We start from the raw sequence: 6083 nt of genomic DNA on the forward strand, positions 1-6083 counted from the left end.
GTATCTCCAGAAATTTGAGTCACTCTAGCTGAGGCCCCAGAAATCGTGAAGCAGAGGCAAATCACCCAGCTGAACCCTGATCAAACTCCTTACCTATATAACCATAAGGTATAATAAAATGGCTGTTATAAATATCAGGAAGAAAATTAAAAAAAAAAAGAGCCATGTGTTCTATATATGGCCAATTAATATATGATGAAGGAGCCATGGACATACAATGGGGAAACGACAGCCTCTTCAACAGCTGGTGTTGGGAAAACTGGACTACATTTAAGAGAATGAAACTGGATTAGTGTCTAACTCCATACACAAAAGTAAACTGGAAATGGATCAAACACCTGAATGTAAGTCATGAAACCATAAAACTCTTAGAAGAAAACATAGGCAAAAATCTCTTGACTCTCTTGAATATAAACACGAGCAACTTTTTCCTGAACACATCTCCTTGGGCAAGGGAAACAAAATAAAAAATGAACAAATGGGTACATCAAACTAAAAAGCTTCTGTACAGCAAAGGACACCATCAGCAGCACAAAAAGGCATCCTACAATATGGGAGAATATTTTTGTAAACCGTTTATCCGATAAGGGGCTAGCATCCAAAATACATAAAGAATTCACACACCTTAACACCCAAAAAACAAATAACCTGATTAAAAAACAGTCGGAGGAACTGAACAGACACTTCTCCAAAGAAGAAATTTGGATGGCCATCAGGCATATGAAAAGATGCTCCACATCACTTATAATCAGGGAAATGCAAATTAAACTGCAATGAGATTTTATCTCACACCAATTAGGATGGCCAACATCCAAAAGACAAGAAACAACAAATGCTGGCAAGGAGGCAGAGAAACGGGAACCCTCCTACACTATTGATGGGAATGTAAATTAGTTCAACCACTGTGGAAAGCAATATGGAGGTTCCTCAAAAAACTAAAAATAGAAATACCATTGGACCCAGTCATTCCTCTCTTAGGAATTTACCCAAAGAAAACAAGATCCCAGATTCAAAAAGACATATGCACCCCTATGTTTACTGCTGCACAATTTACAATAGCCAACACATGGAAGCAACCTAAGTGTCCATCAACAGATTAATGGATAAAGAAAATGTGGTACATATACACAGTGAAATATTATTCAGCCATAAAAAGAAAAGAAATCCTGCCATTTGCAACAAGGATGGAGCTAGAGGGTATTATGCTCAGTGAAATAGGCCAGGCAGAGAAAGACAAGTACCAAATGATTTCACCCATTTGTGGAGTATAAAAACAAAGGAAAACTGAAGGAACAAAACAGCCAGACTCACAGACTCTGAGAAGGGGCTAGCGGTCACTAAAAGAGAAGAGTTGGGGAAGGTAGATGGGGAGGGAGAAGGGGATTAAGGGGCACTATAATTCACAATCACAATACAGGTAGGTCATGTGGAAGGCAGCAGAGCATGGAGAAGTAATGACTCTATAGCATCTTACTATGCAGACAGTGACTGCAATGGGGGGCTGAGGACTTGATAATGTGGGTGGATGTTGAAACCACAATGTTGTTCATATGAAACCTTCATAATTATACATTAACGATACTTTAATTAAAAAAAAAAGAGCCAAGTGCTCAGCCGGAGTTTAAAAACATTCACAGCAGTGCCAATCTGCACTATCTTCCAATCTCCCACCTCTCTCCCCACTTCCACCCTCCAACAATACTTAGCTTCAGATACATGGTGTGAATGGGGATTAAGAATTTTCAGAAAAGGAACTGAAAAAAGACATGGGAACAGGAATTTGAGAGTACTAGTTAGAGAGGGGCTGAAGTGATCTGACTGGAAGTTCAGATCTGAGTGGATGAAGGTATAAGGGTAGTTAGTACATAGGAATGGGGTAGGGTTCGAAGGCAGCCTTCCCACAGAATGGAATAGGGGGAAAGTCTTAAGTCAAAAAGCTGGTGCAGACCTAGTAAAAGGGTGAGAAAAGTGAAAGGTGGGCCAGAAGTGTGCCAGCAAACTGAACGAGAATGTGGGATTCAAGAATTTAAAAGATCAGGTCTGGGTGGTAGCAAGCTCCAGGGCCCAGCACTGGCACAGACAGCTGAAGAGACCTGGAAGTGAGGTGAAAGATATGCGAAGCCAGGCTACAGGGTATACCATCCACAATAACAGGCAACGGAATCACGCAGAAGTATGGAGGTCATTACTATAGAAAGCAAGACTGAATCAAGTGGCCAAGTCTTCACTGAAGATGACTGTTAGGTGAGAGCTATGAGGGCTGATGGAGGGTGGGATGAGGTAAGACTTTAAAGAAAAAGGAGTTTTTGCATAAGGTTGGTACCAATATGCTGCTGTAAAATTTGTCCCAAGAGAAATAATCTAATAACACATGGGGAAACTCTGCTTTAGAAGATAATGAGCTATTTATATTTTCATAGTCAGTTTCTAAGAACCTTAAAACAAGCTAGGAGTCATTAGCCATTTTAAAGTAGAGGTAAAAATACCCAACCAGGAATAAAAGTTATTTAGACACAGATACTTGGGCCCTGAGAACAGGTTACACAACACCAAGAACACACTATTAAGACATGTGAAGAGCAAAGGTCAAGAACAAGGAAACATATACACGTCAGCAGATTTATTTATTGCATGAACACTGAACAGGAAAAGTACCGTATGCAGATTAGAAAAGTGACCTACTCAAGTAACATCAAAATCAGTGCAAAGGGTGTAATGAAACACAACCTCTCAGATTACAAATAACTTCTTAAAGCCTCGTCCCATTAAACTTATATAGATGACTCCATTTATACGAAATGTCCAGAACAGGCAAATCCTTTGAATAAGTAGGTTAGTGGTTGTCCGTGGGGAAGGAAAAGCAAGGAGTGACTGCTAATGGATACTGGGTTTCTTTCTGGAATGATGAAAATGCTCTGGAATTAGACAGTGGTGACAGCTGCACGACATTGTGAATATACTAAAACCACTGAAGTGTGCACTTTACAAATGTAAATTTTACAGCATGTAAACCGTCTCTCACTAAAGCTATTATAAGAAAAATTAAATATCATAGTCTAAAAAGGCAAATATGACACCTGAGTAGGATTAAAGAAAACATTAATAATTGGGGTAAGCAAAGGATGGCAGAACTATGAAATGGAGTGAAATGGAGTACCTGTCCTGGAATTTAAAAATCTGGATTTTTATACGCATTTTTTGAAATGCTATTATTTCATTCTGGGAAAGCCAGTCTTTCTGAGTCCTACTTTCCTCCTCCCAATAACAGGAGTACCACCTGCCTCACAGAGTTGTAAGAATGATTAAGTATGAAAAAATACCCCAAAACACCAGAACTACATAATATAAGATGGTATTAACTCATTCAGACTAAGTTAATTGAAATTCCAAATTTAAATGCCAACTTTCAAATTAACTTCAATATTAACAACTTCTAATATGAAAATGGTTTTAATGGTATTCTGGTTTTACTTTAAATATTAACACTACCATCACTGACTGTCACCAGAAAAGGCAGTCATTTCCTTCAACTCCAAGTAAAGAAATTTCAGCAGAAGAGATCATAATTTTCTACCTATGTCAGATTTATGATTAAATATGTACAAATTCCATAAATTAGTATATTATCTAATTAGTATATTAAGTATAATATATTATCTATAGTATATTATGCATAAATATAGTATATTATCTAATTAGTATATTAAGTATAATAATATAGTATATTAGGCTAATTTAGGAATTACACACATCTCTCTCTAGAATTCAAACAGTACTAGAAATACAAAGAAAGTAAAACTCTGCTTGACTGTTTTGTAGCATTTGGCAAGACCCTGGCTGGGCATTACTAAGAATGGACAGTAACAATGATGAATGTTTCAAAACGATCTGCTTTGTACATATTTTCCCTTAAAACTGTTAGATTTTTTTTTATAAACTTTAAAGTTTTGAAAAACTGATGCAAATAAAAATAAAACATTTTAGGATTGAATGCACAGCCATCATAATGGAACTAAACCTTTTGGTTCATGTAATCAACAAAAAGTCCATACTCAAGTTTCCTTTAGTGAAACTTAATTAAAAAGTAACACAATTAAAAGGTTAAATCTGTGGCAAATATAAGCAGTTGGATTCTTTCTTTTAAGAGTGAGAAAAGGGGAAAAAATTCTGTGCTATGAAAAAAGCTGGTGAGTCTGAGTAATGAACTTAATTATAATGAATTAAGAAAATGAAAACTGACATAAGTAGTGACAAATTTCAATCTTTAAAATACTTTTAATTGAAATTGTTCTAAAGCTATACACAATTATGAGAAACTTTTCAACAATGTGATTTTAAAATTATTTGTTTAGTAATGTTTTGCAGAGAAATAGCTTCAAAGAGTTTCAGCCAAGTGTACTTAAAAGAGAAGGGTGGAGAAATAATGAATCATTACTATAGAATTCTGATTTGTAACCTTCAAATGATGCGGCAGTGATTTTCATCTCTGACGACATAATCTTTTGTCTCAATTTTTGCTTAAAATTCAAGGAAAGATTAAAATGTATCATATTTAAACTGCTAATCTTCATAATTACTGACAATGCTTTTCTAACATTCCTAAAATAAAGTCAACACCTTCCTTTTCTGCAACTCAGAAAATGCCAATGAATTATGATTAAAAATTTTTAATTCAAAGTATTTTGCTAACGAATGCAAATCCACTAAAACAATATTAAACATATACACATTGCTGTGATACATCAGCAGCATTAATTATTAACAAATAGTAAATCTTCCTTGATTTTTCATCTGTAAAATAAAGATACTACTACTACCTTCCATAGCTGTTGTGAGAATAGCTAGCGCCTTACACATATTAGAAAATCAATAAATGTTCCTTTCCTTTCATTTGCTTCATGAGACTTATTTTTAACTGATATTTTAGCACTGAACATAGGAGGACATTCTTCAGAGTAAGACACGTAGTAATACAGAGCTTGACATAAGAACATGAAAATAATTGCTTTAATTTTTCAAGTTAAAAGGATTTCTTCACTTTCCTCCTTTTGTTTAACGTACCGAACACCTGACATCCCTGAAGAACTTGGTTCTTTTGGCCACGATGTCAGAGGTTTAGCTGTTGCCAAAACAAATTTCTACCTTGTTGGGAAATCTTGGAGCAATTCATAAATCATTACAATTTTCCCCCAACAATCTAACTTTTCCCCACTCAACTGGGACCCGGGCTATGGCAAAACGTTAACTACTATTAGTAAGGAAGCTCAGTTTGCCCCCACACTGAGAGCTGAAACAACGCGCCGAGTCACAGCCTCTTGAGTTGTCAATGATCCCCGCCGCCTTCATCTCACCTCAGGAAACTGAGGGCGAGGGGTAAGGAAGGGCTTGCCTGCAGTTTAGAGTCATCTCCTCCTTTCCTGGAATAACCCACCGTTTGACAGCAGCGGTGTCCTGCTTGGAGGACCATAAGAGCTGCCCCGCAGACCAAGAAAGGAATCCGTCCTCCCTAGCGCCGCCTGACTGCGGGGCGAAAAATAGGCGCCCCTTCCTCACCCCCCGACAGGCAGGGGCCCCGAGGGGGCCCAGGAACGACAGGTGCACCTTCCCCGCGGTCCGCGGCTGCCGCCTTCCGGTTCTCGCGGGAGGAGAGGTCGCCACTCACCTGAGATTGGGGAGAACACAATTTCTTGCTTGGCGTCAGCCCTACACTCTCCGACTCCCAACCGCAAGGCGCGATGGCTACCGCGGTCTCAGGTCGAGTCAGCAACTTCCGGGCCGGCAGGTGCTTCACCCCTGACGGTCCGCAGGACCGCAGCGCCTTGAGTCTGAAGTTCCGCCTCCTCGCAGTTCCGCCACCAATCCCCTGGCTGAGCGCCCTCACCTACTTTTGAATTCAGTTTTGGTTTAATAAATACTTTTGAGTGGACTGAGGCACTTTACTGGGCTCCTAAAGATTACTTTACAGCTCTTGTCCTGGAAAGCCTTTTTTGTCTCCTGCTCTCCATTTTTAATCAGCCTTTGAAAAGTCTGAATTATGATTTCTGCTGGCTTCAGCAACAAAGTGTAAAATGGCTAGGAATCGG

General features: G+C 38.5%; 1 protein-coding gene across 1 annotated transcript in view; it reads right to left on the reverse strand.

Moving 5' to 3' along the window:
• The window catches only part of SAR1B (secretion associated Ras related GTPase 1B), a 29105-nt gene extending 23283 nt beyond the window's left edge, over positions 1 to 5822 (reverse strand). The window contains exon 1 of the mRNA XM_036898217.2: positions 5663 to 5822. The gene's annotated coding sequence lies outside the window, so the exon portion shown is untranslated. The remainder of the gene's footprint in view (positions 1 to 5662) is intronic.
• Positions 5823 to 6083: the final 261 nt, after the last annotated feature.

Source organism: Manis pentadactyla, chromosome 13 (assembly GCF_030020395.1).
Source record: "Manis pentadactyla isolate mManPen7 chromosome 13, mManPen7.hap1, whole genome shotgun sequence".
Lineage (NCBI taxonomy): Eukaryota > Metazoa > Chordata > Mammalia > Pholidota > Manidae > Manis > Manis pentadactyla.